General features: G+C 46.1%; 1 protein-coding gene across 1 annotated transcript in view; it reads right to left on the bottom strand.

The window, feature by feature from the left end:
• The window catches only part of nagpa (N-acetylglucosamine-1-phosphodiester alpha-N-acetylglucosaminidase), a 126,452-nt gene that overhangs the window by 100,702 nt on the left and 133 nt on the right, over positions 1-25,617 (bottom strand). The window lies entirely within an intron of this gene.

Here is a 25,617-nt window from a genome sequence, read left to right as displayed (position 1 = left end):
TGGCCAAGTGGTTGATAGTGAGGAAAAGCTGTAGACTGCAGGAAGATATCAAGGTCAGGAGTGCATATGGAAATTCAATCTGGAGAAATGTGAGGTAATGCATTTGGGGAGGGCTAACAAGGCAAGGGAATAAACAATAAATGGTAGGATACTGAGAAGTGTAGAGGAACAGAGGGACCTTGAAGTGCATATGCACAGATCCCTAAAGGTAGCAGAGCAGGTGGATACGGTGGTTAAGAAGGCATACAGGATATATTCTATGCCTCGGCTAATAAAGGAATCTAAGAGCAGGGAGGCTATGCTTGAACTGTATAAAACACTAGTTAGGCCACAGCTAGAGTACTGTGTACAGTTCTGGTCACCACGCTACAGCAAAGATGTGATTACACTGGAGAGGGTACATAGAAGATTTACGAAGATGTTGCCAGGACTGGAGAATTTTAGCTATGAGGAAAGGTTGGACAGGCTGGGGTTGTTTTCTTTGGAGCAGAGGAGGCTGAGGGGAGATTTAATTGAGGTGTATAAAATTGAGGGGCTTAGATAAGAGTGGATAGGAAGGACCTTTTTCCCTTAGCAGACAGGTCAATAACCATAGAAACATAGAACATTGAAAAATAGGGAGCAGGAGTAGGCCATTCGGCCCTTCAAGCCTGCTCCGCCATTCAATATGATCATGGCTGATCCTCTATCTCAATACCATTTCCCGCTCTCTCCCCATACCCCTTGATGCCTTTTGTGTCTAGAAATCTATCTATCTCCTTCTTAAATATATTCAGTGACTTGGCCTCCACAGCCTTCTGTGGTAGAGAATTCCACAGGTTCACCACCCTGAGTGAATAAATTCCTCCTCATCTCAGTCCTAGATGTCCTACCCCATATCCTGAGACTGTCACCCCCTCATTCTAGATCCCCTCCCCCCAGCCAGGGGAAACATCCTCCCTGCATCCAGTCTGTCGAGCCCTGTCAGAATTTTATACGTTTCAATGAGATCCCCTCTCATTCTTCTAAACTCCAGTGAATACAGGCCTAGTCGACCCAATCTCTCCTCATACAACATTCCTGCCATCCCAGGAATCAGTCTGGTGAACCTTCGCTGCACTCCCTCGATGGCAAGTATATCCTTTATTAGGTAAGGAGATCAAAACTGCACACAGTACTCCAGGTGTGGTCTCACTAAGGCCCTGTACAACTGTAGTAAGACATCCTTGCTCCTGTACTCAAATCCTCTTGTAATGAAGGCCAACATACCATTTGCCTTCCTAACTGCTTGCTGCACCTGCATGTTTGCTTTCAGTGACTGGTGTACAAGGACACCCAGGTCCTTTTGTACATCAACATTTCCCAGTCTATCACCATTTAAATAATATTCTGCCTTTCTGTTTTTCCTACCAAATTGGATAACTTCACATTTATCCATGTTATACTGCATCTGCCATGTATTTGCCCACTCACTCAACTCGTCTAAATCGCCTTGAAGCCTCTTTGCATCCTCCTCACAACTCACAATCCCACCTAGTTTTGTGTCGTCATCAAACTTGGAAATATTACATTTGGTTCCCTCATCCAAATCATTGATATATATTGTGAATAGCTGGGGCCCAAGTACTGATCCCTGCGGTACCCCACTAGTCACCGCCTGCCACCCCGAAAAAGACCCATTTATTCGTACTCTCTGTTTGCTGTCTGTTAACCAGTTACATCCTCAAAAAACTCCAGTAGGTTTGTCAAACATGATTTCCCTTTCATAAATCCATGTTGACTTTGTCTAATCCTGTTGATATTTTCTAAGTGTCCTGTTATCACATCCTTTATAATAGACTCTAGCATTTTCCCTACTACTGATGTTAGGCTAACCGGTCTGTAGTTCCCCATTTTCTCTCTCCCATCTTTTTTTAAATAGTGGGGTTACATTTGCCACTTTCCAATCTGCAGGAACTGTTCCATAATCTATAGAATTTTGGAAGATGACAACCAATGCATCCACTATTTCCATGGCTACCTCCTTTAGTACTCTGGGATGCAGATTATCAGGCTCTGGGGATTTATCAGCTTTCAGTCCCATTAATTACTCCAGCACTATTTTTTTACTAATACTAATTTCCTTTACTTCCTCCTTCTCACTAGACCCTTGGTTCCCTAGCATTTCTGGGAAGTTATTTGTGTCCGCTTTCATGAAGAGAGAACCAAAGTATGTGTTTAATTGCTCTGCCATTGCCTTGTTCCCCAGTATAAATTCTCCCGTTTCTGACTGTAAGGGACCTACATTTGTCTTCACTAATCTTTTTCTTTTTACATACTTGTAGAAGCTTTTATGTTCCTTGCAAGTTTACTCTCCTACTCTATTTTGCCCCTCTTAATCAATCTCTTGGTCCTTTTTTGTTGAACTCTAAACTGCTCCCAATCCTCAGGCTTGCTACTTTTTCTAGCAACTTTATATAACTCCTCTTTGGATCTAATACTATCCTTAATTTCTTTTGTTAGCCATGGTTGGGTCACTTTTCCTTTTGTGTTTTTGCACCAGAAAGAAATGTATAACTGTTGCAATTCATGCATTCGTTCCTTAAATGTTAGCCATTGCCTATCCACTGTCATGCCTTTTAATGAAGCTCCCCAATCTATCATAGCCAACTCACTCCTCATACCTTCGTAGTTTCCTTTGTTTAGATTTAGGACCCTAGTTTCAGATTGGACTTCTTCACTTTCCATTTTAATGAAGAATTCCTTCATGTTATGATCACTCTTCCCTAAAGAACCCCGCACATCAAGATTATTAATTAACCCCCTCTCATTGCAGGGGGCATAGATTTAAAGAAATTGGTAGAGGGGAGTTGAGGAGAACTTTTTTCACCCAGAGGGTGGTGGGGGTCTGGTACACACTGCCTGAAAGGGTATTGGAGGCATAAACCCTCATTGCATTTAAAAAGGACTTGGATATGCACTTGATGTGCCAGAACCTACAGGGCTACAAAGCAAGTGCTGGAAAGGGCAATTCGGCTGGATAGCTTTTTTTCGGCTGGCACAGACACGATAGGCCAAATGGCCTCCATCTGTGCCATAAATTTTTACGATTCTATGAATGTGGGTAATACTGGCAAGACAATTAAACAGTTAACAGGAGGAGGAGGCTCCAAAAATATCCCCATCCTCAATGATGGCGGGGCCCAGCACGTGAGTGCAAAAGACAAGGCTGAAGCATTTGCAACTATCTTCAGCCAGAAGTGCCGTGTGGATGATCCATCTCGGCCTCCTCCCGAGGTCCCCAGCATCACAGATGCCAGTCTTCAGCCCATTCAATTCACTCCACGTGATGTCAAGAAACGGCTGAAGACACTGGATACTGCAAAGGCTATGGGCCCCGACAACATTCCGGCAATAGTACTGAAGACTTGTGCTCCAGAACTAGCTGCGCCCCTAGCCAAGCTGTTCCAGTACAGCTACAACACTGGCATCTACCCGGCAATGTGGAAAATTGCCCAAGTATGTCCTGTCTACAAAAAGCAAAACAAATCCGACCCGGCCAATTACCGTCCCATCAGTCTACTCTCAATCATCAGCAAAGTGATGGAAGGTGTCGTCGACAGTACTATCAAGCGGCACTTACTCAGCAATAACCTAACTGACGCCCAGTTTGGGTTCCGCCAGGGCCACTCAGCTCCTGACCTCATTACAGCCTTGGTCCAAACATGGACAAAAGAGCTGAATTCCAGAGGTGAGGTGAGAGTGACTGCCCTTGACATCAAGGCAGCATTTGATCAAGTGTGGCATCAAGGAGCCCTAGCAAAACTGAAGTCAATGAGAATCAAGGGGAAAACTCTCCATTGGTTGGAATCATACCTAGCACAAAGGAAGTTGGCTGTGGTTGTTGGAGGTCATTCATCTCAATCACATGACATCACTGCAGGAGTTCCTCAGGGCAGTGTCCTAGGCCCAACCATCTTCAGCTGTTTCATCAATGACCTTCCCTCCATCATAAGGTCAGAAGTGGGGATGTTCGCTGATGATTGCACACTGTTCAGCACCATTCGAGACTCGTCAGATACAGACGCAGTCCGTGTCCATATGCAGCAAGACCTGGACAACATTCAGACTTGGGCTGACAAGTGGCAAGTAACATTTGCACCACACAAGTGCCAGGCAATGACCATCTCCAACAAGCGAGACTCTAACCATCTCCCCTTGACATTCAATGGCATTACCATCGCTGAATCCCCCACTATCAACATCCTGGGGATTACCATTGATCAGAAACTGAACTGGACCAGCCATATAAATACTGTGGCTACAAGAGCAGGCGAGGCTGGGAATTCTGCGGCGAGTGTCTCACCTCCTGACTCCCCAAAGCCTTTCCACCATCTACAAAGCACAAGTCAGGAGTGTGATGGAATACTCTCCACTTGCCTGGATGAGTGCAGCTCCAACAACACTCAAGAAGCTCGACACCATTCAGGATAAAGCAGCCCGCTTGATTGGCACTCCATCCACCACCTTCAACATTCACTCCCTCCACCACCGGCGCACTGTGGCTGCAGTGTGTACCATCTACAAGATGCACTGCAGCAACTCGCCAAAGCTCCTTCAACAGCACCTTCCAAACCCGCAACCTCTACCACTTAGAAGGCCAAGGGCAGCAGATGCATGGGAACATCACCACCTACAAGTTCCCCTCCAAGCCACACACCATCCTGACTTGGAACTGTATCGCCGTTCCTTCACTGTCACTGGGCCAAAATCCTGGAACTCCCTTCCTAACAGCATTGTGGGTGTACCTACACCATATATGGACTGCAGCGGTTCAAGGCAGCAGCTCACCACCATCTTCTCAAGGGCAATTAGGGATGGGCACTAAATGCAGGCCTAGCCAGCGACGCCCACATCCCATCAATGAATTAAAAAAAAACACATATAACCCATCCCTGGATTCCCCAAGGTGGTGGTGGATCTTCTTGAATTGCTGTAGTCCTTGTGCTGATGGTGTTCTCAGAATGGTGTTATGTAGGGAACTCTAGCATGTTGACTTGAGCAGTGATGAAGGTACAGCAGTATAGATCCAAATCAGGACAGTGTGTGACTTGGAGGGGAATATACAGATAATCGTGTTCTCATTATGTTGTTGCTCGTCTTTTGAGGTAAAAGTAGAGGGGCTGGGAAGTGCTGTCAGAGAAAGCTTGGCAAGCTGTTGCAGACAGCAACGTAAACGTAGCCACAGTGCAGCTAGTGTCGGAGCAGTGAATGACTGACCACAACGTTAGGATTTCTGAGTTTAGATGCGCATGCGCTACATCCTGAAGTTGTGGTCCGTTTTAGAGAGGTAATAACAGCAAACACTGTTAGTTCCTAGTTATTACCCACTGCAAATTCCGGTCCAATGTTCCTAAAACTATAAGCAATAAAATGGTTTGTACAAAGCAGTGCAGCGATCACCCTAACCCTGCTTTGAAACAGAGTTTCCATTCTGAAACAGGTCAGGTACAACTTTCTTTTGCAAAATGTTAACTTATAATTTAAACATATGTACACAGGGCAGTATTTATAATTTGTATGTGTCAAAACAAAGAGTCTGAAAACACTAAAAGCATACATGGACCACAAAGTTTGCTGCACCCTGGTGGACATAGGTTAAATTGCCATGTAAAAAGCTCAGCTCCACTTATAGTAAAATTAAAATATGTCATGCTCAGAAGTTAGTTTGCAAACAGCTCCTTGATCATGAATTTATGAAACCATGAAAAATAAATCATTCAACAATATGTACGGTAATGATTTGAATTCAACACATGGTAAGCTCCAACATTATGAATAACATTAACTTTACATTTTGAAACAGCTGAATCAAAACATTTCTATTAAAATCCACCTAATATGGAATCTCTTGCTTCAAGCTCATTAAAAAGGATAATGGGTAAGCAGGTTAGTACTATAAACAATGCATTTGGAATCTACCTTTAATTCATCTGCTCCAAGTGACATTGCAGTAGTACTTATCGCAAAGCAGGTCACCCCTTTTTGATCATTACAGTGGGAACAAACCTCTCCTGACAATCATACAGCACAGAAGGTGGCCATTCAGCCCATCGTGCCTGTGCTGGCTCTTTGAAAGAGCTTTCCAGTTAGTTCCACTCCCTTGCTCTTTCACAATAGCCCTGCAATTTTTTTTCCATTTTAAGAATAAACTTCCCTTTTTGAAAGTTAATGGCCTCTATCTGTACTGTGGGGTTTCTGTGATTCTGTGAATACTGTACACACAATTGATTCAGTTACTCAGATGCTGCTTTATAACAGTCTAAAAATTTATTTTCAGTTTATTAGCTTGGCAGCCACAATGATGACAGGAAATTGTAATCAGACAGCACTGGTGCAACAGTCCGCTACATATAGCATTTTCCAAAGTAACATGCTGGACTGGCCCAAGTAATGAATGATCCATCATTTCTTCAAATACATTATCCATCATTATGTCTCAAGAAATTACCCACAACTTTAGATACTTTATTTTCTGTGTGTTTATGTATATACTTGAGTATGCATGCTCATATGGGTGGTGCATGTGTTTAAGCACAGTCTACACAAATAGGGGTCATAAATATAAGATAGTCATTAATAAATCCAATAAGGAATTCAAGAGAAACTTACTTATCCAGGAAATGGTTAGAATGTGGAACTTGCTACCACAGAGTAGTTGAGGCAAATAGCATAGATGCATTTAAATGGAAGCTAGATAAGTACATGAGGGAGAAAGGAATACAGGGAACTTTCGATTTACCGGCACTTAAATAACCGGAAATCTCGGTTAACTGGCAAAATTCAGGAGTAGGTTCAGGTAAGTTTTATTACTTGCCTTCCTCCATCTGTTGCTGCGCATGGGTGTGGCTGCAGCTGTTGCTAAGCTACAGAGACACTTGGAGCTTGTGGCCATTGTTCTGAACCTGTTGCTAAGCAACAGGGTTTGTTGCTTGATACCGAGCTCTCAGCTCCGTATCTTTTACTAGCTTTCGGTTATCCGGAATTGTTGATGAACCGGCACCACGTCGGTCCCGGATAAAAAAAAGTTTCCTGTAGAAGGTTATGCTAAACAAGTTAGATGAAGTAGGGTGGGAGGAGGCATGAGCGAAGCATAAACACCGGCAAAGACCAGTTGGTCCAAATAGCCTATTTCTGCACTGTAAATTATATGCAAATACATGCCACCCACTTTAAGCCATTAATTTTCTGAAAAAAAATGAAGCATTAGTGTGTAATATTGACCGTTGACACGCCCCCCCCCACCTTTATTGTCTTGTTAAAAACTGTTCAAATAATTTTTGCAGTGTCCTCGCTAAAGGACTTAGATGACACTGATTTAGAGGCTGTCTGAAAAATAGCATTTCTAACAGTTTGTTCACCATTACCATTATGGTTTTTGACACTGCTTGTTGTAGTTTTACCCACTTACTTCATGTATTACACTTTAATCAGTTCAATAAAAGGCTAGTTCTGTTGTTTGAGTCTCTTGCAAATAATTTTAGTTTCAGAATCAATTTATAATCTACACCGTTTCAACTCTGACTCGCTCCCACTCTATTTGTATTCACACCAAATGCAATTCCCATAAACAAGCCTGCATCAACCCAACCCCCACCCTGCCGCCATGATCCTTGCACATCCTTTGCAGCTTAAGCATTTAACTGATGCCCATAGTTCTAATTCCTTTTTTCTACTGCCAAATAAGCCAATTCTAACGTTCTGTCCAAGACCTTCTGCTTTCTAGTTCTCATTTATTGCTTTTAGCTTCTAGTCATTTACTTCAAACTTTTTGCTCTGCAAGTGACATTTATTCCATATAAGCTGCCACAAATTGTTAGAATTCATTCTCTCCCTAATCTCTCTTTATAGCCACAGGAAAAAATGCAGCTTCTATTCTCAAACCCATATTCCCATTGATCTAAAACTGAAATCCTATTAGTGTCATGAATGGGAGCAATGTGCCACAAGATTTGACTCTGATAGTGTGGTGGAGGTTGCATGGGTTGTTCACCATGCATTTTCATCTATTCTGAAAGGCAGAAAACACTACATTGTCAGATATTATTATTCAGGCTAAAGCTAGTAATCAAATTTACTTGCAAGATTTTTAAGTACACAGAAGCAACAGATATTACAATTATACAGGGCATTGGTGAGGCCACACCTGGAGTACTGTGTCCAGTTCTGGTCTCCTTACCCAAGGAAAGACAAACTTGCCTTAGAGGGAGTGCATCAAAGGTTCACTAGGCTGGTTCCTGGGATGAGGGGATTGCCCTATGAGGAGAGATTGAGTAGACTAGGCCTATATTCCTCAAGAGTTTAGAAGAATGAGAGGGGATCTAATTGAAACATATAATATTCTTAAGGGGTTTGACAGGGAATGTGGTCAGAAGCTCACCTCAGTGTCAAATATGACATCAAGGTTTCAAAAGGTTGGTTCAGTCTCAGACTGAATGGTCTGGAGTCGGAGATTAGGGAACGGAGTTTGTGGCGGGAACTAAAAACAATGGCTTCAGTCTTCCCAATATTTAGTTGGAGGACATCTCTGCTCATCCAGTACTGGATGTCAGACAAGCAGTGAACAAATTTGAGACAGTGGAGAGATTGAGAGAGGTGGTGATGATGAGGTAGAGCTGGGTGTCGTCCACATACATGTGGAACCTGATGTGTTTTCGGATGATGTCGCCAAGGGGCAGCATGTAGATGAGAAATAGGAGGCGGCCAAGGATAGATCCTTGGGGGACACCAGAGGTAACAGTGCGAGAGTGGGAAAAGAAGTAATTGCAAGTGATTCCCTGGCTATGACTGGATAGCTAAGAACAGAACCAGGAGAATGCAGTACCACCCAGCTCGATGACGGACAAAAAAACGTTGGAGGAGGATGGTGCGGTCAATCGTGTCAAAGGCTGCAGACAGGTCGAGAAGGATGAGGAGGGATTGTTTACCATGGTCACAGTCACATCGGATGTCATTTGTGATTTTGATAAAAGGCCGTTTCAGTACTGCGGCGGGTCGGAAACCTGATTGGAGGGATTCAAACATGGAGTTCCAGGAAAGATGGGTACAGATTTGGGAGGCGATAGCACGTTCAAGGACTTGAGAGGAAAGGGAGGTTGGAGATGGGGTGGTAGTTTGCAAGGACAGAGGGGTCAGGGGTGGTGATGGCAGATTTGATAGGGAGGGGGACAGTACCCGAGGAGAGAGAACCTTTAACAATATCAGCTAACATGGGGGTCAGGAAGCGAAGTTGGGTGGTCAGCAGTTTGGTGGGAATAGGGTCGAGGGAGCAGGAGGTGGGTCTCACGGAAAAGATTAACTCAGAAAGGACATGAGGGGAGATAGGAGAGAAACTAGAGAAAGGTGGTAGTTCAGGGCTAGGGCAGGGGGGAACCTTAGGGGAAGGAAGGGAAGCGGCAGAGGCAGCTGAACGGATGGTCTCAATCTTAGTGACAAAGAAGTCCATGAGCTCCTCACACTTGTTGAAGGTGAGGGTGGAGGAGGCAGGGAAGAGAGGTTTAAGAAAACAGTTTGTAATGGAGAAGCTGGGGGTTATCTTTGCATTCCAGAATGATCCTGGAATAGTGAGCAGTTTTGGCAGGAGAGCAGGACCAGGCAGTGCTTCATGTGGTCCAGCCAGATCTGGCAATGAATGGCCAAAACAGTTGTCGGCCATAAACTTTCAAGTCTGTGTCCCTTGGACTTAAGGGAGTGGAGATGTCAGAGGAACAACCAAAGTGAGACAGAGTAATGGTTTGATTGGGGACTAGGGTAAAGACAAGTAAAGTCTTGCATTTATATAGCACCTTTCGTGACCTCTGGGCATCCCAAAGTGTTTTACAGCCAATGAAGTACTTTTATCTGAATTGTAGTCACTGTTGTAACGTAGGGAACGCGGCAGCCTATTTGCGCACAGCAAGCTCCCACAAACAGCAACGTGATAATGACCAGATAATGTTTTTTTTTTTTTTAAATTGATGTTGATTAAGGGATAAATATTCGCTAGGACATGGGGGCAAATTCCCCTGTTCTTCAAAATAGTCCCATGGGATCTTTTGCGCGCATCCGAGGTTTAACATTTCATCCGAAAGACAGCACCTCCGACATGCAGCACTCCCTCAGTACTGCATTGGAGTGTCAGCCTAGATTTTTGTGCTCAAGTCCCTGGAATGGGACTTGAACCCACAACCATCTGACTCAGAGGAGAGAGTGCTACCTACTGAGAGGTGTGATTGAGCAGATCAGTAGCTGCAGAAATGTCCTGCTAAAGGCAGCCAAAAGTTTGACCAGTTGGGAATTTGAAAGTGCAGCTGTAAGTGACTTTTGGGGGGGGGGGCGGGAGAGAGAGTTTTTTTCTAGGGACAGACACAGAAGTGGGGTTGTGAGAGGGACGTGGGTGGAGAGTGATACAAGAAAGTGATCAGAGATGGCCTTATCTGTGATTGACATGATGGGAGTAGTGAGGCCACGTGAGATGGCAAGGTCGAGGGGGTTGCCAATAATATGGGCAGAGGAGTTTATATGGAAGGAGAGATTAAGGGAGGATAGGAGGGCAGCGAACTCAGAGGAGAGAGAGCATGATGAGTTGAGATGGCGTTTGAAATCACTGGACGAGAAGTTGCTCAGTGCAAAGGCTGAGAGAGAAAAGCAGTGAAGATATCTCGGTGGGAAATTGATGTGGTACTTGGGTGGGCGGTAGAGAACAAGGATTTTAAATGCGAGATGAGACGGGTGGAACAAGGCGAGATGTTCAAAGGAGGAGACGGTGCCGGAGGAGTAGAGGAACAGAGCAAGGTGCGATTCGGTGGCAAGAGTCACACCGCCACAGCAGCAGTTTGGTCAGGACATGTGGTGGAAGGTAGTGCCAAATGAGGAGGCTTCATTTAGGGGAAGGTATCATCACCTCTCAGCTAGGTTTCCGTCAAGGCTATGAGGTCGAGGCAATCATTCACAATAAGCTCATGGACGGCAAGGGCCTTGTTCACAAGTGAATGTTCAGTCTGGAGCGAGATGCGGAGAGAGTCGGTGATAGCTGATCCACTGCCAGAGTCTGTAGGCTCCATATTGAAAGGGGCGAGTGGGATGGAAAGGAGGTAGTAAAGATTATTCTCCAGTGGGGTCGCTTGGCGAGCGAGTATGATAGGACGGTTGGGGTTGCTGTGCGCAAGGAGGCAGCGACGAGTGCTTCGATGGGCCCTTTTGAGGATGCCAACAGAGACTCAGAGGGAATCTGTAGGCTTATCCAAGATGGAGTCAACCTGCGACAGCGGCAGGAGAGTAGGAAGGTCGAGTAGTGCTGAAGGGTTGGGGTAGGGATTTGGGAGGGCAGAGTACCCGAGAGGGGAGAAATGAAAGGAGACATGATGACAGGAAAGAGAGGTCTAGGAGTGGTAAAGAGAAAAGAAAAAAAAGCGAGAGAAAAAGGGGAAATTAGAGTGATGGCTCGGGTCTAGAGCAGGAGCCAAAACACGCACATGAACGGACTCAGGGAAGCGTTACATGGGCCTGGTTACATAGCAAGATTATACGCATGCCCTGGTAATAAACGGGCAATTGAGAAACGACAATAGGAGAGAGTCCAGCGTTAAAGTCCGAGGTCCCGTGGTGGGATAAAGTTCACGCAGGTAGGGCAGAGTCAGCTTGGAGCGAGCGAGTCCAGAAGCTATTTGAAGGGTAGAGTATCGGAGGATGCACTACTGCAGGTATTCCTGTGGGAATGAAGATTCAGGAGATGTGCAGAATCGATCATGGGGCAGGAAAACGGTGGCAAAGTTGGTGGTCACCATAAGATCCCGAGGCGGTGGAGAAATGGACTTCGGCCCAGGAGAATGAATTTCTGGTCAGGAACCAGACTGTAGCTGAAGCTGAAATACCTATCAGACAGTCATAAGCTCAGCCTAACATGAATGGTGGAGGATGGGCTGTAGGCTAGACAAAGTTACTTTAAAATTTAAGCAACTGAATAGCAGATCAGAGTCACAGCAGCTGAGTTTTACGGTGTAGCCCAGTGGAGAAGCGTGGTCTTCACATTGAGAATTTGGAGGTCAAATTTGAGAAACATTCCAGCTCACTGAGGATAACAAAGAGCAGGCATGGTCAGGGGATGGGCAGTGGGCCCAGGTAACTGTAAACTAGCAGTTAACCTGTAGTTAGGGCTAAAATTCACCCACTATTAGAGCCAGGGGAACTTGAGCAGTGGGAGAGAGGAGATTGGATGAGAAAGGACAAAAGATGGCAACAGATGGCCAAAGATTGAATTGCACAGCAAAGGAGCGCTCTATGGAGCTGCCACCCCAGGAGTCATCTTGAGACAGGAAGTAGCTAACTAGACTACTAACTTAACTAAACTAAGAAAGTTACACAAGATATAGAGTGCACCCTCCCTGTTCATAGTAACTTCCACTTACCCAATCCCATATTGGCAACAGCCACTATTTAGGGACTTCCAAATGTACACAGGGACACAGCTAGAGTTTAAAAGCTAAAACAATGCAGTTTACCATGGCACAGTTCATAGATACATAGATACATAGAAGATAGGAGCAGGAGTAGGCCATTCGGCCCTTCGTGCCTGCTCCGCCATTCGATGAGATCATGGCTGATCCTTTAATTCAGTATCCCGTCCCCGCCTTCTCTCCGTAACCCTTAACCCCTTTTGCCCGTAGAAATATATCTAATTCCCTCTTAAATATATTTAATGAGCTGGCGTACACTGCCCTCTGTGGCAATGAGTTCCACAGGTTCACCACTCTCTGAGTGAAGAAATTCCCCCTCATCTCTGTCCTAAATGGTTTAGCCCTTATCCTTAAATTATGTCCTCTAGTTCTGTTCTCACCCGCCAAGGGAAACATTCCTTCTGCATCCAGTCTGTCTAGACCTGTCAGAATTTTATACACTTCTATGAGGTCCCCTCTCAATCTTCTAAACTCCAGTGTGTACATCCCTAAACTACATAGTCTCTCCTCATAGGTCATTCCCGCCATTCCTGGTATCAGCCTGGTGAATCGCCGCTGCACCCCCTCCATGGCAAGAACATCCTTCCTCAGATGAGGCGACCAAAACTGTACACAGTACTCGAGGTGTGGTCTCACCAGTGCCCTGTACAGCTGCAGCAAGGTATCCCTGTTCCTGTATTCTAACCCTTTTGCTATGAAGGCCAGCATACCGTTTGCCTTCTTGACCGCCTGTTGCACCTGCATGCTCGCCTTCAGTGACTGGTGTACAAGAACACCCAGGTCTCTCTGTACTTCCCCCTCTCCCAATCTATTGCCATTTAAATAATAATTTGCCCTCCCGTTCCTGCACCCAAGGTGGATAACTTCGCACTTGTCCACATTATAGTGCATCTGCCATTTATCCGCCCAATCGCCCAGTCTGTCCAAATCGCTCTGGAGCTTCCTGGTCTCTTCCTCTGAGCCCACCCCCCCTCCTAGTTTAGTGTCGTCTGCAAATTTGGAAATGCTGCATCCGACTCCCTGATCCAGGTCATTAATGTAAATTGTGAACAGCTGGGGGCCCAGGACAGATCCCTGTGGTACCCCACTTGTTACTGCCTGCCATTCAGAAAATGAGCCGTTTATTCCAACTCTCTGTTTTCTATCTGACAGCCAGTTCCCTATCCACGCCAAAACTTTCCCCTTTATCCCATGAGCCTCAATTTTCCATGCTAATCTTTTATGTGGGACCTTATCGAAGGCCTTTTGGAAGTCCAGGTACACCACATCTACTGGCTCTCCCCCATCTATTCTACCAGTTACTCCCTCAAAAAATTCCAATAGATTAGTCAAGCACGATTTACCCTTTGTAAATCCATGTTGACTCTGTCCTATCCTGTCCCCATTTGCTAAGTGCTCCGCTATTTCATCCTTAATGATGGACTCCAGCATTTTGCCCACAACTGATGTAAGGCTTACAGGTCTGTAATTACCTGCTTTTTCCCTACCCCCCTTTTTGAATAGTGGGGTAACGTTAGCTACCCTCCAATCCATCGGCACTGTTCCCGAGTCTAATGAATTCTGAAAAATCATCCTTAGTGCATCCGCTATCTCTAGGGCCACCTCCTTCAGTACCCTAGGATGCATGTTATCAGGCCCTGGGGATTTGTCCATCTTCAATCCCTTTAGCTTCCTTAACACCATATCCTTAGAGATATTGATTTGCGTCAGTTCCTCCTTTGCCAATGTCCCTATTTTTCCCGATATCCCAGGGAGGTTTTTTGTGTCTTCCTTCGTAAAGACTGACCCAAAGTATGCATTTAGTTGATCTGCCATTTCCTTATTTCCCATTATATATTCCCCCGTATCTGACTGCAATGGACCAACTTTGGTTTTCACCAGTCTTTTCCTTTTGATATATTTATAAAAGCTTTTGGAGTTAGTTTTTATATTTTCCGCCAGCTTGTTTTCGTAAGCTATTTTGCCCCTCTTGATCATGCCCTTTGCCCTCCTTTGCTCTATCTTAAACTGTTCCCAATCTTCCGCTCTGGCGCTTTTTTTGGCTATTTTATACGCCCTATCTTTGGATTTTATGCTGTCTCTAATTTCCCCTGTTATCCACGGTTGAGTCACCTTTTTAGATTTCCTTTTATGCCAGATTGGTATAAACAATTTTTGCAATTTTGTCATTCTATCTTTAAATGTTTGCCATTGTTTATCTACCTCCAGTCCTCCCAGGAACGTTGTCCAATCAGACCTACTCAGTTCCCGTCTCATGGCATCATAATTCCCCTTGTTTAAATTCAGGACCTTAGTCTCTGAGTCAATTTCTTCGCTCTCCATTTCGAGTGAGAAATCGATCATGTTATGATCGCTCTGACCCAAGGGTCCCCGTACAACAAGATTACTGATTAGTCCCTTCTCATTGCACAGTACCCAGTCCAATATAGCCTGTTCCCGAGTTGGTTCCTCGACATATTGATCCAGATAACCATCCCTTAAACACTCAAGGAATTCCTCCTCCTCATTATTTTTACTGATTAGGCTAGTCCAATCTATATGTAAGTTAAAGTCACCTATGATGACAGCTGTGCTCTTATTGCACGCTTCTCTATTGTTTTTCCAGCTAGTCACCTATTCATTAGAGCTTGCAAAATTCTCCAGAAGCAACTGGGAAAATACCCACTCCTCAATGACAAGTCTCTGCCTGAAATCAGCTAACTGGTCAATTATCAACAACAGCCAGGGATAAAGACAAAAATAACTTGCATTTCTATAGTGATTTTCATGAAGACCCTGAAAATTTTCAGCTGATCGGAGAGAGCCAGCATGGATTTGTAAAGGGTAGGTCATGCCTGATGAACCGGATTGATGTTTTTGAAGAGGTGACTAAAGTAGTGGACAGGGGCATGTTTATAAATGTTATTTATATGGACTTCCAGAAGGAATTTGATAAAGTCCCTCATAAGAGACAGTTAGCTATAGTTGAAACTCATGGAATTGAAAACAAATTATTAACCTGGTTAGGAAATTGGCTGAGCGGCAGGAGACAGAGTAGGGATAATGGGTAGGTACTTTAACTGGCAGAATGTGACTAGTGGTCATTGGGATCTGTGTTGGGGCCTCAACTGTTCACCGTATTTATTAACGACTTAGATGATAGGATAGAGAGCCACATATCCAAATTTGCCGATGACAAAGATAGGCGGCATTGTAAGCAGTTTAGAAGGAAGCAAAAAGAGACATTAATAGATTAAGTGAATGGGCAAAACTGTGGCAAATGGATTTCAATGTAGGCAAGTGTGAGGTCATCCACTTTGGACCTCAGAAGGCTAGAACAGAGAACTTTCTAAATAATGAAAAGCAAGAAACAGTGGCGGTCCAAAGACTTAGGGGGTTCATGTACATAGATCATTAAATGTCACGGACAGGTACAGAAAATCATCAAAAAGGTTAATGGAATGCTGGGCTTTATATCTAGTGGACTAGAATACAAGGGGGTAGAAGTTATACTTCAGCTATACGAAGCCCTAGTTAGACCACACCTGGAGCACGGTGTTCAGTTCGGAGTACCACACGTTAGAAAGGATATATTGGCCTTGGTGAGAGTGCAGCATAGATTTACCAGAATTATACCTGGACTCCAAGGGTTAAATTACAAGGAGAGATTATACAAACTAGGGTTGTATTCCCTGGAATTTAGGTGGTTAAAGGTGATTTGATTTAAGTTTTCAAGATATTAAAGGGGAACTGATAGAGAGAAACTATTTCCACTGGTTGGGAATCTAGGACTAGGGGACATAGCCTTAAAATTAGAGCCAGATCTTTCAGGAGTGAAATTAGGAAACACTTTTACATGTAATGGGTTGTAGAAGTTTGGAACTCTGTTCCACAAATGGCAGTTGATGCTAGGTCAATTATTAATTTTAAATCTGAGATTGATAGAGTTTTGTTAACCAAAGATTAGAGAAATGAACGAGTGGCTCAAAGATTGGTGTGGGAGAAATGGATTTCGATTCTTGGGGCACTGGCACCAGTACTGGGGTAAGAGGGAGCTGTTCCGTCAAGACGGGCTTCATTTGAACCAGGCTGGGACCAGTGTCCTGGCGAATCGAATAACTAAGGCTGTAGATAGGGCTTTAAATTAAATAGTGGGGTGGAGGGATCCGCTGAGCGGAAATGTAAAAAGTCAAAGAAAAATGAGAGGGCAAAAGTGCAGGGTAGCAATAGGGGTAATGATAACCAGAGTGTGACAGGAAGGGACAGTGCGTATACACAAGAGTGCATCAGAAAGAGTCAGAGTAGGGAAAAATGGTAAAAAGTCAAGATTAAAAGCTCTATATCTGAACACACGCAGCATTCGTAACAAGATAGATGAGTTGACAGCACAAATAGAAATAAATGGGTATGGTCTGATAGCCATTAGAGAGACGTGGTTGCAAGGTGACCAAGGCTGGGAACTGAATATTCAGGGGTATTTGACATTTTGTAAGGATAGGCAGAAAGGAAAAGGAGGTGTTGTAGCTCTGTTAATAAGGGATGAGATCAGTGCAGTAGTGAGAAATGATCTTGGCCCAGAAGATCAAGACGTAGAATCAGTTTGGGTGGAGATAAGAAATAATAAGTGTAAGAAGTCACTGGTGGGAGTGCTCTACAGGCCCCCAAGCTGTAGCCACACTGTAGGACAGAGTATAAATCAAGAAATAATAGAGGCTTGTAAGAAAGGTACAGCTATAATCATGGGAGATTTTAATCTTTATATTGATTGGACAAAGCAAATTGGCAAAGGCAGACTTGAGGAAGAGTTCTTAAGAGTGTATGCGGGCTGGTTTCTTGGAACAATATGTTGTGGAACCAACCAGGGAGCAGACTATTTTAGATCTGGTAATATGTAACGAGGCTAGATTAATTAATGATCTCAAAGTGAAGGATCATCTTGGGAAGAGTGATCATTGCATGGTAGAATTTCAAATTCAGTTTTAGGGTGAGAAAGCTAGGTCTCAAACTAGTGTCCTGAACTTAAATAAAGGTAATTACAAAGGTATGAAAGCAGACTTGGTTAAAGTGGACTGGGAAAATATATTACAGGGTATGGTAAACCACTTATTGTTCACAACCGTTCACTATTGTTACACTGTTGTTATCACTACACAAGGTTACCTCTTGCCACGCACGCTGTTATACCTAGGCATACCTCAGCTGACTCCGCCCATGGCTCCGCCTGCTTGCCCAGGTATAAAGGTGACCGCTTGGCTAGTATTCTTCCTTGTTGGAACCGATCACCCACGAGGGTGGGCTCGGTTATTTAGCCAATAAAAACCTATAGTTACTATCTTAACTCGTCGCTTTTCATGGAATGAATTGATAGGTATATCAATTTTATTGGCTAAATTTTGAAATGACTGACCAGCCCCAGCAGCCGACTTGGCTGCGAGCCCTCCGACCGCCGTACCTGGATCTAAACCCACAGGCAGCGAATTCAGCCCTCGACGTCGATCACTGGCTGAGCTGCTTTGAATCCTACCTGGTAGCCTCCGGCGTGCCATCGGAAGCCGACAAACTAAGAGTTCTGACCGCCCAGGTGAGCCCTAAAGTATTTGCACTCATCCGGGACCTTGATACATACGAGGAGGCCCTCGACCTGCTAAAAGAGCAGTACCGGAGCCCAGTAAATTCAATGTATGCCAGACATCTCCTAAGATCCCGCTCGCAACAGCCAGGAGAGTCTGTAGATGAATTTTTACGGGCGCTACAAACACTCGGCAGGGACTGTGACTTTAAAGCTGTATCGGCTGCACGACATGCTGAAGGAAATATCCGTGATGCCTTCGTGAAAGGCCTTCGGTCCGACTACTCATGGCAAAGACTGCTTGAATCAAAGGACCTCGACTTGAAAGCAGCTACAGCCCTCGCGCGCTCCCTGGAAGTGGCCCATCGGGACCTCGAGGCGTACTCCGGGTACAGTGCTGCGCGACCGTGGGGCTCGGGCCCGACTCCGGCCGCAATACCCCTCACACCGCCACCCCTGGGACCTACTACGGCGTCGGTGTCCCGGAATCGATCGGGACCGCCACCCCCGGGACCTGCTGCGGCAGCGGAGCCCCGCGATCGGGCCGCCAGCTGCTATTTCTGTGGCCAGGCGAGACATCAAAGGGCGCGCTGCCCTGCAAGGAACGCGACTTGCTCCGGCTGCAGAAAAAAAGGCCACTTCGCGAACGCCTGCAGAGGGAAAGCCACAGACGCCAGCAGTGCCTCATGTGAGTTGTGGGGCGGCCATCTTTGATCAAGGCCACAGACGCCAGCAGTGCCTCATGTAAGTCGTGGGGGCGGCCATCTTCTCCGCCATTTTGTTCGCCGCACTCGGCCGCCATGTTGTCTCCAGACCCGACCACCGCCTCACCTGCCGACGACAGCAGCTCACTCAGCCATACACTGGCCTCCGTCACGCTTGACCAAGCTCTCCCGCATCATCTGTCCAGGTCCATGATGGACATCGAGGTAAACGGCCACGCCACGACCTGCCTGTTTGACAGCGGGAGCACGGAGAGTTTTATTCACCCAGACACGGTGCGCTGCTACTCCCTCACTGTCCGGCCAACGCGCCATCGGATCTCGATGGCGTCGAAGTCCCATTCAACAGACGTCAGCGGATACTGTGTGGTGACCCGGTCGGTTAGGGGCACGGAATATAAAAACTTTAAACTTCTCGTCCTGCCCCAGCTCTGCGCTGCCGTCCTACTAGGGCTGGATTTCCAATGCCACCTCCAAAGTGTCACTTTGGCATACGGTGGAACCCTCCCCCCACTCTCAGTCTACAACCAGTTTTTAAACCGCCCGCCGCATACCACCTGCGGCCTCTCCACTCTCAAAGTCCCGGCCCCTCCTTGTTCGCTAACCTCACCCGCGACTGTAAACCCATCGCTACCAAGAGCAGGCGGTACAGCGCTGGGGACAGAGCTTTTATTAGCTCTGAGGTGCAGCGTCTCCTGAAGGAGGGCATCATCGAGGGGAGCACCAGCCCCTGGCGTGCCCAGGTCGTACTCGTTAAGACCGGCAATAAAAACCGCCTGGTCATCGACTACAGCCAAACCATAAACCGGTACACCCAGATGGACGCATACCCCCTTCCCCGCATATCTGACATGGTCAACCAGATTGCACAGTACCGGGTATTCTCCACCATCGACCTTAAGTCGGCCTATCACCAACTCCCTATCCGCCCTGAGGACCGCCAGTATACTGCCTTCGAGGCGAATGGCCGCCTCTACCACTTCCTTAGGGTTCCCTTCGGCGTCACCAACGGGGTTTCGGTCTTCCAAAGGGAGATGGACCGGATGGTTGACCAGAACGCGCTGCAGGCCACGTTTCCTTATCTAGGTAACGTCACCATCTGCGGCCACGACCAGCAGGACCACGATGTTAATCTGGAGAAATTCCTCCGTACGGCCCAACGGCTGAACCTCACTTACAATAAGGAGAAATGTGTGTTTAACACCTTGCCATCCTCGGCTGCGTAGTAGAGAACGGAGTCATCGGCCCCGACCCCGAAAGAATGCGCCCCCTCATGGAGCTTCCCCTTCCCCACTGTCAAAAGGCACTGAAGAGAACCCTGGGGCTCTTCGCTTACTATGCCCAATGGGTGCCCAATTATGCGGACAAAGCCAGATCCCTCATGAAGTCCACCTCCTTCCCCCTGACAGCAGAAGCATGCGCAGCCTTCTCCCTCATAAAAGGAGACATTGCGAAGGCCACAATGCACGCAGTGGATGAGTCCATCCCTTTCCAAGTGGAGAGCGATGCATCCGACTTCGCCCTAGCTGCAACCCTTAACCAGGCGGGGAGACCTGTGGCCTTCTTCTCAAGGACCCTCCAGGGCCCTGAGATCCGACACTCTTCTGTCGAGAAGGAGGCCCAGGCGATTGTGGAAGCGGTACGACGCTGGAGGCATTACCTGGCAGGCAAACGATTTACCCTCCTCACCGACCAGCGTTCGGTTGCTTTTATGTTTAATAACAAGCTGAGGGGCAAAATCAAGAATGACAAGATCTTGAGGTGGAGAATTGAGCTCTCCACCTACGAGTACGATATCTTGTACTGGCCTGGTAAACTCAACGAGCCCCCAGATGCTCTATCACGAGGTACATGCGCCAACGCGCAAGGTGATAGACTGCGGACCCTCCACAACGACCTCTGTCACCCCGGGGTCACTAGACTTTACCACTTCATTAAGGCCCGCAACCTGCCCTACTCCATCGGAGGAGGTCAGGACCATGACCAGGAACTGCCAAGTCTGTGCCGAATGCAAACCGCATTTCTATAGGCCGGACAGAGCAAGCCTGATCAAGGCCACCCGCCCCTTCGAGCGCTTGAGCATCGATTTTAAGGGGCCCCTCCCGTCCTCTGACCGTAATGTGTACTTCCTCAACATTATTGACGAGTACTCCCGTTTCCCCTTTGCCTTCCCCTGCCCAGGCATGACCAGTACCACGGTCATCAAATGCCTGAGCGACCTCTTCGCCTTGTTCGGGTTCCCGAACTATATACATAGCGACCGGGGCTCATCCTTCATGAGCGAGGAACTTCGCCAGTTCCTGCTCGCGAGAGGTATTGCTGCGAGCAGGACCACCAGCTACAACCCCCAGGGGAACGGCCAGGTGGAAAGAGAGAACGCGACAGTTTGGAAGGCCGTCCTCTTAGCCCTAAAGTCTAAGGGCCTCCCAACCTCTCGCTGGCAGGAAGTCCTCCCGGCAGCGCTCCATTCCATCCAGTCACTGCTTTGTACCGCCATTAACGCCACCCCTCATGAGCAAATGTTCGTTTTCCCCAGGAAGTCGACTACGGGAACCTCGCTACCAACATGGCTGACTTCTCCGGGGCCCGTCCTGCTGCGGAAGCACGTGAGGACCCATAAAACGGACCCCCTGGTCGAGAGGGTGAACCTCCTGCACGCCAACCCCCAGTATGCCTATGTGGAATACCCAGACGGGCGGGAGGACACAGTCTTCTTGCGAGACCTCGCACCCTCGGGCACCCCGAGACACCACCGTTATCCCCCACCACTCCCCCAAATCCAGCTCCTGTAGGCGGCATGCCGGAACCCCAGGGGCCTTCGTCGACCACGCAGACACCAGCATTAACATCGGATACTGCACCACCGCTGCCGCGCCGGTCAGAAAGGCTTACGAGGCCTGATAGACTGACATACACGAACTGGTAGTACACTTCACCCCGCCGGACTCAATTTTAAACAAGGGGTGAATGTGGTAAACCACTGTTATCGTTCACAACCGTTCACTATTGTTACACTGTTGTTATCACTACACAAGGTTAACTCTTGCCATGCACGCTGTTATACCTAGGCATACCTCAGCTGACTCCGCCCATGGCTCCGCCTGCTTGCCCAGGTATAAAAGGTGACCGCTTGGCTAGTACTCTTCCTTGTTGGAACCGATCACCCACGAGGGTGGGCTCGGTTATTTAGCCAATAAAAACCTATAGTTACTATCTTAACTCGTCGCTTTTCATGGAATGAATTGATAGGTATATCACAGGGTAAGACTAGAAAAGCAGTGGCAAACATTTAAGGAGATATTTATAACTCTCAGCAAAGATATATTCCAGTGAGAAAGAAAGACTCTAAGAGACGGATGAACCATCCGTGGCTAACTAAGGAAGTTAAGGATGGTATCAAATTGAAAACAAAGGCATACAATGTTGCGAAGAATAGTGGAAGTCCAGAGGATTGGGAATTTTTTTTAAACCAGCAAAGGATGACTAAAAATGAGAAAGAGAAGATACCTTATGTGAATAAGCTAGCAAGAAATATAAAAAGACAGTAAGAGCTTCTACAGGTATATAAAAAGGAAGAGAGTAGCTAAATTAAACGTTGGTCCCCTAGAGGATGAGTCTGGGAAATTAATGGGAAACAGGGAAATGGCAGAGACTTTGAACAAATATTTTGTATCGGTCTTCACAGTAGAAGACACTAAAAGCATCCCAATAATGGATAATCAAGGGGCTATTGGGGTGGGAACTTAAAACAATCACTAGAGAAAAAGTACTGGGCAAACTAATGGGACTAAAGGTGGACAAGTCCCCTGGACCTGATGGCCCGCATCCTAGGGTCTTAAAAGAGGTGGCTGCAGAGATAGTGGATGCATTGGTTGTAATCTACCAAAATTCCTTGGATTTGAGAGGTCCCAGCGGACTGGAAAACCGTAAATGTAACGTCCCTATTTAAGAAAGGAGGGAGACAGAAATCAGGCAACTATAGACCAGTTAGCCTAATATCTGTCATTGGGAAAATGCTGGAGTCCATCATTAAGGAAGTGGTAGCAGGACATTTAGAAAATCATAATGTAGTCAAGCAGAGTCAGCATGGTTTTATGAAAGGGAAATCATGTTTGACAAATTTGCTGGAGTTCTTTGAGGATCTAACGAGCAGGGTGGATAAAGAGGAATCAGTAGATGTTGTGTATTTGGATTTCCAGAAGGCATTCGCTAAGGTGCCACATAAAAGGTTACTGCACAAGATAAGAGCTCACGGGGTTGGGGGTAATACATTAGCATGGAGAGAGAATTGGCTAACTAACAGAAAACAGAGAGTCGGGATAAAAGGGTAATTTGCAGGTTAGCAAACTGTAACTGGTGGGGTGCCGCAGGGATCAGCGCTGGGGCCTCAACTATTTACAATCTATATTAATGACTTGGATGAAGGAACTGAGTGTAATGTAGCCAAATTTGCTGATGATACAGATAGGTGGGAAAGCAAATTATGTGGAGGACACAAAGCCTATCTATATCCTTTTGGAGATTCTAAGTGAGTGAGCAAAAATCTGGCAGATGGAGTATAATGTGGGAAAATGCAAGGTTATCCATTCTGGTAGGAAAAATAAAAATGCAAAATATTATTTAAAGAGAGAGAGATTACAAAATGCTGCAGTACAGAGGGATCTGGGGGTCCTTGTACATGAATCACAAAAGGTTAGCCTGCAGGTACAGCAAGTAATTAGGAAGGCAAATGGAATGTTGGCCTTTATTGCAAAGGGAATGGAGTATAAAAGTAGGAAGTCCTGTTACAACTGTACAGGGCGTTGGCGAGACCACACCTGGAGTACTGCGTAGTTTTGGTCTCCTTATTTAAAGGATATACTTGCATTGGAGGCAGTTCAGAGAAGGTTCACGAGGTTGATTCCTGGGATGAAGGGGTTGTCTTATGAAGAAAGTTTGAGCAGGTTGGGCCTATACTCATTGGAGTTTAGAAGAATTAGAGGGGATCTTATTGAAACATACAAGATTCTGAAGCGGCTTGAGAGGGTAGATGCAGAGAGGATGTTTCCCCTTGTGGGGGAATCTAGAACTGGGGGCATAATTTCAGAATAAGGGGGCACCCATTTAAAACAGAAATGAGGAGGAATTTCTTCTCTTAGATGTTTGTGAATCTTTGGAATTCTCTTCCCTAGAGAGCTGTGGAGGCTGGGTTATTGAATATATTTAAGGTGGAGGTAGACAGATTTTTGAATGGTAATGGAATCAAGGGTTATGGGGAGCAGGCAGGGAAGTGGAGTTGAGGCCAAGATCAGATCAGCCATGATCTTATTGAATGGCGGAGCAGGCTCGAGGGGCCAAATGACCTACTCCTGCTCCTACGTCTTATGTATTAAAAGATATGTGACAAAGGTGGTTACATGGAGTTAAATCACAGATCAGCTACAATCTCACTGAATGGCAGAACAAGGGACTAAATGGCCTACTCCTGTTCCTATTTCTAGTGACATTCATGACCTCCGGATGTCCCAACGTGCTTTACAGCCAATTAAGTACTTTTGAAGTGTAGTCACTGTTGTAATGTAGGGAAACGCAGCAGTTAATTTTCACACAGCATGGCCCCACAAACAGCAATTTAGTGTTGTTGGTCCTGGTTAGCCAGTCTGCCACACTGGACTTACTCAGTGCCAAGTTCCCCATACCAGACATTCCATCTTGGAACCAATCCAAACCCAAATATATCACAAGAGGATAGTCACTAATTGGCCATTATAAAATCCACAAACATGAGTATCAGCTCTCACTAGACCCTCAAATAGTAGGAACACCTCCTAAATGCAACTCACCATTAAACCTTTATAAAACACTGGAGTATTGTGTCCAATTCTGGGCACCACACTTGGCCTTAGAAAGGGTGCAGAAAAATTTACAAGAATGGTTCCAGTGATGAGGGACTTCAGTTGCGTGGACAGACTGGAGAAGCTGGGGTTGTTCTCTTTAGAGCAAAGAAGGTTGAGAGGAGATTTAATAGGTGTTCAAAATCATGAAGGGTCTAAATCAAGTAGAGAGAGAAACTGTCCCCATTGGTGGAAGGGTCAAGAACCAGAGGACACAGATTTAAGGTGATTGGCAGAAGAACCAAAGGCGACATGAGGAAAAACTTTTTTTTCCCCCCAGCAAGTGATTAGGATCTGGAATGCACTGCCTGAAAGGGTGGTGGAGGCAGGTTCAGTTGTGGCTTTCAAAAGGTAATTGGATAATTACAAGAAAAAAAATTGCAGGGTTATGGGGAAAGGCCGGGGGAGTGGAACTAGCTGAAGTGCTCTTGCAGAGAGCCGGCATGGTCTTGATGGGCCAAATGGCCTCCTTCTGTGCTGTAACCATTCTATGATTCTATGAAACATGCAATAGCCTTAAAATAAAATCAGTGCCAACTGAATAGTACATCCACTGGTTGGATGTGTAGAGCTTTAGCAGCTTCTGGTTGCATCTCTACTTGGGTATGTCATCTTACACCCAGTCTTCAGGTATCGCCAACCATCGACTGTTCTCCCAAGTATCAAATTTTCCCCATTAGTTATATGACAGACGTCTGCCTTTGATGTGGTGAATCAGCTTCTATTGTATCAACCAACTTGATGACCCTATGCTCAACTTCATTGCACTAAGCTTAATTCGCCAACCAACATTTTAATCCCAAATCTTCATTTTAAGAAATTTGCAGAAGTGGACTGCCCGTTACGAGTCTAACTATCCCAATCGAGGGACTGAGCCGCGTAGCAACCTCAGTCGGAGCCCCCAATGCGGCGCACAGCTCGGGTGCGGACAGTTTAAACCACACGGTAACAGCCCGGGGTGACACGTTACAAAACTAGAGTGATTCTAAGGAAAAAGGAAATACAAACAGGCGGACGGGCAC

This window comes from Somniosus microcephalus, chromosome 7 (genome assembly GCF_052327205.1).
Source record: "Somniosus microcephalus isolate GS21.2 chromosome 7, FLI_Smic_1.0, whole genome shotgun sequence".
NCBI lineage: Eukaryota > Metazoa > Chordata > Chondrichthyes > Squaliformes > Somniosidae > Somniosus > Somniosus microcephalus.
This window is presented reverse-complemented; position numbering and strand designations above follow the sequence as displayed.